Source organism: Heterocephalus glaber, unplaced genomic scaffold (assembly GCF_053883595.1).
Source record: "Heterocephalus glaber isolate CG9 unplaced genomic scaffold, H.glaber_assembly_v1.0 deba00001463, whole genome shotgun sequence".
In the NCBI taxonomy this organism is placed as follows: Eukaryota; Metazoa; Chordata; class Mammalia; order Rodentia; family Bathyergidae; genus Heterocephalus; species Heterocephalus glaber.
The window spans coordinates 15,816,812-15,829,291 of NW_028258310.1; the positions used below are offsets into that span (position 1 = coordinate 15,816,812).

The following is a 12,480-nucleotide window of genomic DNA, read 5'->3' on the forward strand; positions in this document are numbered from 1 at the left end:
ATGGCTATAGCTACTGTTTAAACAATGTATTTTATATAAAAAGGAATTTGTATAATCTCAGAAAAATAAATTTAAGGATTAATATTAATTCAAGAAATAATCCTGCCATAGGCAATTTTATTTATTAATTGATTCTTTTTTCTAAATATCTATAAATCTCTGTAGCAATTAAACAGTTAGACATCTAAGTATTGCTCAGTAAAATCCTCTTATGTCTTAGCCTTCTGAAGGAACTTTGGTGGTAACTAATACCTTGTGAAAAATGATCCATTCGAGTTTGGTTTCCTGTTCATGGAGTGCTGAGGAAGGATGAATGTGAACTGGGCTTCCACATCCATCCATTGTGCAAAACGTTCTACCAACAGATCTTCAAGCTACATTTTTGAAATAGCCTGCACAAAGACATCTTCATAGTACTTCATGTTTAGGGCCTTCAAAAGTCTCTCGAGGGAAATCACTTTGCTGTTTCAGTTTCCTGATTAGTTCTCGAAGCTGAGCTTCCACAAGAAATGCAGAAAATAAGCACTTCCAATGCATCCAATGTTTTTGGCACCATGAAGCTGGAGCTCCACTCAATTTGCACTGTTCGAAGATGACAGCTAAAGTTGGAAAGTCGTTAAATCCTCCAACTTTACCTGCCAATTCATGATTTCTCTGTTCTGCTTCCTTCTGGATCAACAGGTCTAATGAAGACATTTTCCACAGACAACACTGCTGCTATTGGAAGCAGTAGATCTTCACAATCTAAAGAAACAGCTTTGATTACTACATGTGAGGTGTGGAGGGAGATGAAACTCCACCATAGACAAACCCAATCTGGTTACAAGATCACTCCTGTCAATAGCATCACACTGGTAAAGTTGTTTAAGAGCTTCTAAAATAAGTCTCTCATTAGGTGGATCCAAATAGGGAAACCTTGTGACATCGTGTTTAGCAAGGCACTTTAGGTCAGGACTACAGATGTCAGACTAGTTCTTTTAATCTCAGGGATCACATGATCAGGCATACATTGGTTCCAAAAATCTTTACTATATATCTGAAAGCATTTTCCTGAGGAAGTCCTGCCAACTTGGCCACTTTGCTGTAATGCCTCACTCTTTGAAATTGGAACCACCTCCAGGATGTCCAACCCTCTGGGGTTGTGATTTAACTGCTTCACAAAGACCCTATCCACCACATATCTGGTTCCATCTATTGTTCAAAGATGTTTCAGAAATATTGGTGGATAAGACACATTTTCTAATTTCAGGTGGAGGTGGCAAAAATATTCTTTGTTGATCTGTTGTCATAGATCCGTAACAGGGCAATATCAACAAGCCGTCTAGGGTGGTATCTTGAACATCATAATCATAATCAACAGATTCTGCCATTTGAAAAAGTAACTCACAAATTTTTTCAATTTCGAAGTGGCCAGTCAGAAAAACCAAGATGTCTCCAGCCATTTCATTCAAATGGATGTCCATGCTCACTTTCACAATCACTTGAATATATGCAATATTTTCTCTGTGTCCTGGGCCAATCAAATTGTAGAATTTCTCTCTGACTGGATAAAGTCTTCCAGGTATATCAAATATGGGACAATTTCCAAAGAATGCAGAGAGCTTGGCTAATTCCATAGTTGCTGACATTACCACCACCTTTAAATGTTTCTTCCTGTTAGAAGACTTCCCCTGAAATAGCTTCTTCAATAAGCCAAATAAAATGTCTGTAGTTAAAGTTTTCTCGTCGGCTTCATCCAAAATAATAATACTGAATTTGGTAAGATTTGGATCTCCCAGAATATGTTTCAGTAAACATCCATCAGTCATATATTTGATTGCTGTTTCCTGAGATCTGCAATCATCAAAACGAACTTGGTATCCTACTTTGGATCCCAAAGAACATTTCATTTCTTCAGCAACCCTCTGAGCAACTGATATGGCAGCTACTTTTCGTGGTTGAGTCACACCAATCATACCATGTTGTGAAAACCCTGCTTCGTATAGGTATTTTGGGAGTTGAGTTGTTTTGCCACTTCCTGTATTTCCAGTAACAATAAGGAATGAATTGTCCCTCACAGCTTGAATAAGCTTTTTTCTTTGTTTCTGAATAGGAAAAGTTGGAGCAGTTCCTCCCTCTTGTGATATGCATCCTTTCTCTTTGCTATTGGGGATGGAAACAGCCGAAGGCCGCTTTTCCTGCAGCTCTCTTGACCGCTCACCCTTCTCCTACCGCCTTGGCGCCCTGCCCGCGATGGCGGGAAACCGGGACATAGACCTGGCCCGAAGCGGAGGTGAGCAGGTCCATGGATCTGGAGAGATGGGCTGCACCCATGTTTATAGCAGCACAGTTTGTAATAGCTAAATCTTGGGAACAACACAAATGCCCATCAACTGATGAATGGATAAAAAAGATGTGTTTTTTAAAAATAAACTGCTCAGACATAAAGAAGGAAAAACTGGAGACCTTTCTGGTAAATAGATACACCTTGAAACCATCCTCTTAAGTGAAATAAATTGAACACATGTGTAAAATCACATTGTCTCTCTGGTGTGAGAAACTGAAAGTGTAAATAAAACCCAAAATATATAATAGATGTTGTGAAATAGGAAGAAATTGTTCAAAGTTATACTGAGTATGAGATACTTTGTTAATAATTAAAATGTTTTATGCAAAAAGGGTATAGTATTGTTAGGAAATGAGTTGATAGATTAGCAAATGAAAATGTATTCTTTAAGATCATGATACACAGTGTATTTATCATTGTCATTCTCTAATTTCTTTGTTATGAAAAATTATTTTTTCATAGAACTGGTTTTATATTTTCTTTATTAATATCTACTTGTATTACATTAAAATAAAAATAATTTAAAAATTAAAAGCATCATACCATAGTGATATATGCACACCCATGTTTATAGAAGCATAATTTGTAATAGCTAAATCTTAGAAACAGCCTAAATACCCATCAATGGATGAATGGGTGAAGAAGATATGATGTTTTTTTTATACAATGGAGTACTACAATGCCATAAAGTGCTATAAATTTGAAACATGTCTAGGTAAATGGATACTCCTAGAGAGCATACTCTTAAATGAAATAAGTTGGGCACACGTGTTTAAATATCACATTGTTCTCTGTTGTGAGAAACCCAAAAATGTATAATAGATATTGGGAAAATAGGAAGGGAATGTTCAAATGGGAAGGAGAACAAGGAAGAGAGAAGAGGAAAGAAAAAGAAAGAATAGAAGGAAAAAATGGAAATGAAGCTTTTGTGAATATGGAGAGGAAGTGAAGTTGAAGGGAGGAGAGGGAATTGGGGAAAAAAGAAGAAGTTATATTATGTACAGGTAGTAATTCCCTATGAACAGTGTGATCATTATGTTTATCTAAAATGTTCCAATAAAATTAATTTTTTACAAGCAGAAAAAATAGTACATATAAAGAATATGCAGAGGTTTCAACGCATAATTATGCTTAGACTACCTTTTACATACCAAGAATCCAACATTCTGCAAAGATTACAGAACATATACTAAAATTGGTTATATTCTGTGGCAATAATATCTGAATAAATTTTCAAAGTAGATATTATACACCACTTTCTCTAATAACAGTCCAATAAAGTATGAATTAAACAATAAAAATGCATTTTAAAACCTACTCAAGGAAATTATTTTTAAAAGGAAAATCAGAAATATAATCTATTTAGAAAATAATGATGAGATCGCGATGATATGGAAAATGGTCACAGCAAAAAGAAAGATATTCATATCTTTGAATTAGATCAATATTTTTAAATAAGTATGAGAGTTTTCAAGATTTAGAGAAGAAACACTAAAATACATTTGAGGAAAATTAAAAGAAAATAAGTAAATACTATGTAGTCATAAAAATGTATTCAAGGAAATGAAAGCAAAGAATTGATGCAGGAAAGAGAGTTGAAGAATGCAAAAAGAAGTTAATATAAAATGGGCACTAACACATCTTTCTTGCATCAATAGGTTAAAATATAAAACTGTGCGATGATCTTAGTATATTAATTAAATTTATTATTTATTCTTCATAATCATTGGTTTCAAAAATGTGAAATGTGCAAGATATATTTGTCAAAGTCAAAATTTATTCATGGAATAAAAAAACAAACTATGCATATAAATCAAATTTCAGTTTGAAAATGAAGCCATTAAGTGAACACTTCAACATTTCTCTTTCAAGAAATCATTTAAAAGCAGCAAGGAAAATATACACATTCTATATATTTTTAGCTAAATAAAGAGACAACTAAAGCTTCAAATCTTTAGATATGTCAGAGAACTGCCAAAAGCCATGGAATGAAGATAGGATGTCACACAGAGGAGTGGAGTGAGGTTATGGCCTCAGAGCATGCTGTACAACTGCCTCACATTCTTTCTGGAGGTTGGGAGTGGCACATGTTGGTTCAAAAACCAAATCCTTTAACAACACCAATCCAAAGGAATTCATGGGCCGGTAGCAGAGATGTCCCCAGTCTCCAATCAAATAGCCAGAGGAGATAGCTCAGATACAGCTCAAACTCATTTTTTCTGTTACTTCTAGGACATACATCCATGTCCTTATACATGGAAGAAATAAAACCTAAAGACTTTCCCAGCTCATAGGAAAACTACAAGCCAGTCTGGTAGGTCCCATCCCAACAGCAACTGCAATAAATAGCTGGTCCAGGAAAAATCCACTTATTTCAAAATGATTAGTAAAAATCCCTAAATCTGTACAATATGTTCCACAAAAACAAGAGGCATAGAACAAGAAAGAATAAATGGCAATGAAAATGCATTAGAAAATTTGGCCATAAATTAATCATAAATGGTAATAGCTAATGATGTGATCAAGTCTATGAAGTTTGGGCAGAAAGCAAATTGCAGGAGCTTGGAGAAAACACATCTAAGACAACAGAAAGAAATAAAAAATGAGCTGACAATATTACAAGATGGAAGAAAACTAAAACTACAACAAATGAAGGTGAAATCTAACGAAACACTGGGGCAATGCTAATCACAAACTAGGGAATACAGAATAGAACTTTTGTAAAAAGAAATGAAAATAGCATGGAAATGAAGAGAGTGAAAGAGAATTTGAGAAAGTTCCAGTTTCCAATAGTGGCAAGCTTAGTTATTCAAGTCAAACTTCCCACTGAAATATCAAACTTTATGTATAAAATATAGATTAAAACAAAAAACTTAAAATACTGACAAAATAAAAAGATAACAATAATTCATAAGTCAATTGTTAATATGCAAAATAAATGGAGTATTAGAACCCTAAAGCTGCTTTTTCTTGAATAGCGTCATTTGTATTGCTTGAAACTATAAAGTGTCTACCACTGAAATAAAATGTGATGGATGATCATTATAGATACTCTGAAGCAGTTCAATGTGGCTGGAAAAAAAGTGATAAATGTATGAAATAAAACTTATTAGAAACAAGCCTGGTCCTTATTTAAATAATTTAGAAAACATACAATTTTTAACTTACAGCATTAATTTTGTAAGGATACTTATACATCCAGTGTCATATATGAGATATGTCAGAAGGGTAGTTTCTGTAGGTGGGTGGGAAATGGTATAGAATAAAAATCAGGAATGAGAAGGATCTTTGAGACTCTAAAAATGAGGATATGCCCTGAATTCTCTGTATCAATGGCTTTTGAAAAATGGAAGAAGTCATGGTGTACAGATAATTTAATGCATCAAAATGTGCATTTTAAAATTTGAATGATTAAAAATCATTATACAAAATGTTATAAATGATCTTCATTTTGTTTAAACACATTATGAATGCACAAAATGAAAGAGTACAACAGGGTATTTACAACCATGTTGTTCTCTAGATGTGAGTGGTTTTGATTCTTCTTTCTACTTTTCAGATTTTGTACTAAAACCTTTTTGATTTCATAATAAAAATAAACAATAACATTAAAGAGGAAATATGAAAGTGCAGTAGGGGAGTAAAAAAGAATATCTGGTATCTAATCCCAGCTCTTTTATTTATTAGCTGTGTAACATCAATCTCTGCATCTGAAAAATGGGAGTGGAAATCTACTCATTCCCTCCCAGGATTGTGGTAAAAATTTCTCAAAATAGTGCATATGATATTATTTATAACTCATAAAGTTAGGTCCACATAAATATTTATATAAAACATTTGGCACTAAATATGCTTCAGAATTCAGAACTTTTCTATTTTAGTGGTACAATAGTATATGAATAACATATATATATTATCTCAAAAGAGATCAAGAGAACCAGCCTGTAATCATCTTTTTTTCAGGGAAGTATTAATATTCTCACTAAAAGAAATTAGTAAATAATAGCCCTAGGTCAGTTGAGGTTAAGGTTTTGCTAACAAATTAGTTCAAGCAACACTAAATTCTGCTACCAAGTTAATTTTAAAAACTATTTCATTTTCATAATGTTTTTAGTATAAAATTTGCAAATAAAGGATTCAAATTAATAATTTTATTGGTATGTCTATGAAATTGAAATAGGTTAACTCATCATCTTCATATATATTAATCTAATAATAAATAAACCTAAATGTTTCAAGAAAACTCAGAATGGAATGCAGAATTGGAGGGTGCCAAATATAGTGGACAAAAGTGAAGGTTGTGAAACACATAGTAAGCAATGTGAAGTGTTTCCAGCTAGGAAGGGGGTGTGAGAAGAAGGGTTTGGGGCCTAGAGATTGTAATGAGGTGTAAGATTGTATTCCTGAGGGGTGAAGAGAAATAGGAACATTGTATTAGAAGTGAATTTTCAGACTTCCTAACCTCACATGTGCATGACAACCAGATTTGATTCCAAGCTTGTCACTATAACCACTGTTCCCAAATCCTCCCAGCCATGCTTAATTGTACGTTTATCCTCCCAAAAGTGAATCCTGGCTCTTCCATTGGGTAATATTATCAACTGTCAGCTGCCAAGGCAACAGATGGTGTGGGATTGTGTCACTAGCAGTTTCCAAAATGTAAAAATATAGTCATTTAGATGTTTTCCACATACACCCATTTCTTCATGAATCTTCTAAGTGCAGCTGCAAGTCGATAATTTCCAAATGAAACATAGTGGCATCCTGGCCACCTTCAGTCAGTTTCTTCTAGACCACTTGCCATGCCCCTAGTACCATGCTAGAGCTCAAGGTGTGCAAAGACCCAGAACAGTTTCTCTTGTATTTTTCTCTGATCTTCAGTGAATCTATGTTTTATATCCCTGGCTATACTTAAACCTCTTTGGAGATAAGCCTCACTTACTTTTTAATTTTTTTAAATGCTAGGTAATTCAGGGCAGCATTTAAATCATAAGTTAATGAACATTTTTTCATTGTGGTTAAATCAAATCTGGTCTGTAAGAAATGCCCACACAAGAAAATAGAAGCATACAAACAAAACAGAAAGAAAAACAAACTGAAAGGATGACTTCACAAATTGTAAAGCCAAACTCAAATGGTTATAAATTGTTCACTGCTTTTGTTTTATAATCAATATCAGAAAGAATAATTGGAAGTTATTAATCTGTCAATTGATTCCCACCTTGAGGCTAGCAAAAATCTGAAATTAGAATCTATGCCAATAATGCCTCCCTTCTCCTAGTCATCTCAAAAATTCTGACCAAATTAATCTCTTTGAAGCACAGATCCAGTTTCCTCAGCTTAAAATTCTGAAGACTTTCTGTTATGCCCTGAAAAGCATTCCAAAAATTCTTGGTGAAGCAGTTTTCCATTATCTGGTCCCATATTGTCCTTCTATCACCATCCTTTGCTCTCTTCTAGTTGAAACCTGGGCACCTTAAGGATAAATGCTTAAATGGATCCCTATTAAGATGTATGCATTGACATTTGCCATGCAGTTTGTCAACAAAAGACTTCAGGAGGCGGTCCCGCAGAAGATGCCCAATCACCTGCTGCAGACTGGCAGGTCTGCCCATCCCTACCAAGGTACCGAGTGGCATGGAACAAGCCGAATCAGCCCACTGCAGACAGGCAGGTCTGTGCACACCCTACCAAAGTCCCAAATCCTGCGGAAAATGCCAAACCACCCTGCTGCAGACAGGCAGCCACCTGGTTCCACACTACAAAGATGCAGAGGACACCAGACCACCAGACCAAAGTACTGAGTCCCGCTGCTCCCGGCCCAGAGGTAGGGGCTTCTGAGTCACCGTCCCACTGCTCCTGGTCCAGAGGAAAGGGCTTCCCAGCCAACATCCCTCCCGCTGCTCCCAGCCAGGAAGAAAGGGCTTTTGGGCCACCATCCCTACCGCTGCTCCCGGTCACTGTCCCACCTCTCCCAGCTCAGAGGAAGTAATCCATGCAGGCGCTAACAGCCCCCCACCCCAGTGAAAATGAGAAAACATGTAAATAAGTCTCAAAACCAGACTTCCAGATCACCTACAGCAACCAACCCAAAGGGAAATGAGATGAAACACTCTGATAGTCAACCACCTGGACCCACTGAACTGGCAATAAAAGGGGATCTGGAAAAAATGAAATCAGAAATAATTTCTCAGATAACAGGAGAAATTATGCCCCTAGTGCAAGACATGATTAATAAATCTAGAGAGGAGCTCAGGAACATGATGGAATCCCAAAATAACAAACAAATGGAATCCATAAAACAGATGCAAATAGATTTCCAGGACATGAAAAACTCCATTGAAAGTCTACACAGCAGAATGAGCCAATGTGAGGACAGAATTTCAGATACAGAAGATAAGATTGCAATTAGTGACCAGGAAAAGAAAAATTGCTTCAAAATTATAAGAGAACATGAGAAATCAATCCAGCAGCTGCTAGATGATGCAAAGAAGAATAACATAAGACTGATTGGGCTCAATGAAGAAACAGGAGAGAGAAGAGATGACATAAAAAGCTCTTCACAGATGTAATGGCATAAAACTTCCCAAGCAGGGGAAAAGAGCTTGACATACAGATAAGTGAGGCATATAGGACTCCAAATAGCCTTGATCAAAAAAAATCTACACATAGGCATATAATTGTTAAGATTCCAGAAACTCAACAGAAGAACAAAGTTCTCCAAGCAGTCAGAGAAAAGAAACAAATCACATACAAAGAAAAGCCCATCAGAATCACAGCAGACTTCTCAACACAAACCATCAAGGCAAGAAGAGCTTGAGGTGACATATTCCAAGCCCTAAAAGAAAACGGCTTCCAACCCAGATTGATGTGCCCTGCAAAACTATCTTTCAAAATAGATGGAGAAATAAGATACTTTCATGACAAAGAGCACCTTAGGAACTTTGTGAATACCAAACCAGCACTCCAAAGAATTTTACATAATATCCTAGGAACAGACATTGAGGATCACAACCCCAGCAAGCAAAGCAGAATGAACCCATCTGGATGACAAGAAATTAAATGTAAAGGGGGAGAACCCAACAAAAAAGAAAAAGTCATGGCAATGACAAGTCAATACGCTTCAGTTATAACCATCAATGTTAATGGTCTCAATTCACCAATCAAAAGAAATAGACTGGCAGAATGTGTCAAGAAGCAAAATCTAACAATATGCTGCATACAAGAAACACACTTAATTCAAAAGGAAACTCATAGACTGAAAGTTAAAGGGTGGAAAACAATACTTCATGCGACGGGAACCTGAAAAAAAGCAGGAGTAGCTATCCTCTTTGTAGATCAAGTAGATTTCAAACCAAAACTGATTAAGAAAGATGAAAAAGGACACTACATCCTTGTAAAGGGAAGACTCCAAGAGGAAGAGATGACAATCATAAATATCTATGCACCAAACACTAGTGCACCCAACTATATAAAACAAATGCTAACGGACATGAAAAGTCATATATGCACTAATACAATTGTAGTGGGGGACCTCAGCACCCCACTGTCACAAATAGATAGATCAACTAGACAAAAAATAAGTAATGAAATACTAGAACTCAATCGAACTCTTGAAGAAATGAACTTAACAGATGTTTACAGAGTCTTCCACCCCACAAAATCAGAATACACATTCTTCTCAGCTGCACATGGGTCATTCTCCAAAATAGACCACATGCTCACACATAGAACATGTTTAAGTAAATGCAAAGGAATTGAAGCTATCCCCTGTATATTATCAGACCATAGTGTGATGAAATTGGAGATCCATAGCAAAAGAAACTCAAAAAATTTCATAAACATGTGGAAATTGAACAACACACTTCTGAATGACAAATGGGTCACAGAGGAAATTAAAGAAGAAATCTGACAGTTCTTTCAATTAAATGACAATGAAAACACAACATATCGGAATCTATGTGACACAATGAAAGCAGTCTTACGAGGGAAATTCATAGCAGTGAATACGAATATTAGGAAAACAGAATGAGCCCAATTAAAAAACCTGATGCTGCACCTCAAGCTTCTAGAAAAAGAAGAGCAGGACAACCCCAAAGCTCATACAAGGGAGGAAATTATAAAGATCAGAGGAGAAAACAATGCAATGGAGACTAAGAGAACAATACAAAAAATCAATGAAGCCAAGAGTTGGTTCTTTGAAAGAATCAACAAAATTGACAAGCCCTTAGCCAACCTTGTCAGAAAAAGGAAAGAAAAGGCCCAAATCCATGCAATTAGGAATGAAAAGGGTGAAATGACAACACACCCAGCAGAAATCCAGAGGAACATCAATACCTACTTCCAGAATCTATGCACCAATGAGATGGACAACACAGAAGAAATGGACAGATTCCTAGATACATATGAATTACCAAATTTGAACAAAGAAGACCTAAAAATTCTGAACAATCCAATAGTAACCAATGAAATTGAAAACATAATTAAAAACTTATCAACTAAGAAAAGCCTGGGCCCTGATGGCTTCACTGCTGAATTCTACAAGACATTTAGAGAGGAACTGCTGCCACTACTGTTGAAATTCTTCAGTGAAATTGAAAAGGAAGCAATATTCCCAAATTCTTTCCTGGAAGCAAGCATCACCTTGATCCCCAAAGCAGAGAAAGATGCAACTGAAAAAGAGAACTACAGGCTAATCTCACTAATGAACATAGATGCAAAAATGCTAAATAGGATACTGGCAAATAGAATGCAGAAGATCATCAAGAAGATCATACAGCCTGACCAAGTGGGATTCATCCCAGGGATGCAAGGCTGGTTCAACAAACACAAATCAATCAATGTAATACACTATATCAATAGATCCAAGGACAAAATCATATGATTATCTCCATAGACCCAGAAAAAGCATTTGACAAAATCCAACATGCATTTATGATAAAAACCCTACAGAAAATTGGAATAGATGGTCTCTACCTCAAACTGATAGAAGCCATCTCTGAAAAACCAAGAGCCAATATCATACTAAATGGTCAAAAATTGAAATCCTTCACACTAAAATCAGGAACAAGACAAGGATGTCCACTATCGCCACTCTTGTTCAATATAGTTCTGGAAACATTAGCCATGGCAATTAGACAAGAGAAAGAAATAAAAGGAATAAAGAAAGGTAATGAAGAAGTCAAATTGTCATTATTTGCAGATGACATGATACTCTATATAGAAGACCCTAAGAACTCCACCAAAAGTCTTCTAGACTTAATAACCAAATTCAGTCAAGTAGCTGGTTACAAGGTCAACACACAAAAATCAATAGCTTTCCTTTACACCAATGACAGAATCACCGAGAGAGAAATAGGGCAAATAATTCCTTTCACAATAGCATCCAAAAAACTGAAATACTTAGGAATCAACCTAATGAAAGAAATCAAAAACCTCTTTTCTGAAAACTATGGCACTCTGAAAAGAGAGATTGAAGATGATATCAGAAAATGGACAGACATCACCTGCTCCTGGGTAGGAAGGATTAATATAGTGAAAATGGCCATACTTCCAAAACTGCTATATAGATTTAATGCAATTCCAACTGAGATCCCAGCAGCATACTTCATAGACCTTGAGAAAACAATTCAAAATTTCCTTTGGAACAAGAATAGACCCAGAAGAGCAAAAGCAATTCCAGGTGACAGAGACATGGCAGGAAGTATCACAATCCCCAACTTGAAATTATACTACAAAGCTACTGTGATAGAAACAGCATGGTACTGGCAAAGAAACAGACTAGAGTACCAATGGAACAGATTAGAAGATGCAGAAACAACACCAGACACACTCAGCCATCTCATCTTTGATAAAGGAGCCAAACACCCTCACTGGAGGAAAGATAGCCTCTTTAATAAATGGTGCTGGAAAAATTGGGCTTCAACTGGCCAAAGATTAAAACTAGACCTGTATCTCTCACCATGCTATACCTAAAATCAAAATGCATTAAAGATCTAAATATTAAAATAGGAACTGTGAACCAGTTGGAACAGGGGTTAGGTAGAACCCTTGAAGACATCGGTGTAGGAAAAGATTTTATGAACAAAACCTCAGTTGCCCGTGAACTAGCACAAGCAATCAACAAGTGGGATCTCTTCTTATTAAAAGGCTTC

General features: G+C 35.9%; 1 pseudogene; it reads right to left on the minus strand.

Annotated features, from left to right (window-relative positions):
* Positions 1 to 216: 216 nt before the first annotated feature.
* LOC101702342 (putative ATP-dependent RNA helicase DHX40 pseudogene) lies at positions 217 to 2,621 on the minus strand (annotated as a pseudogene).
* Positions 2,622 to 12,480: the final 9,859 nt, after the last annotated feature.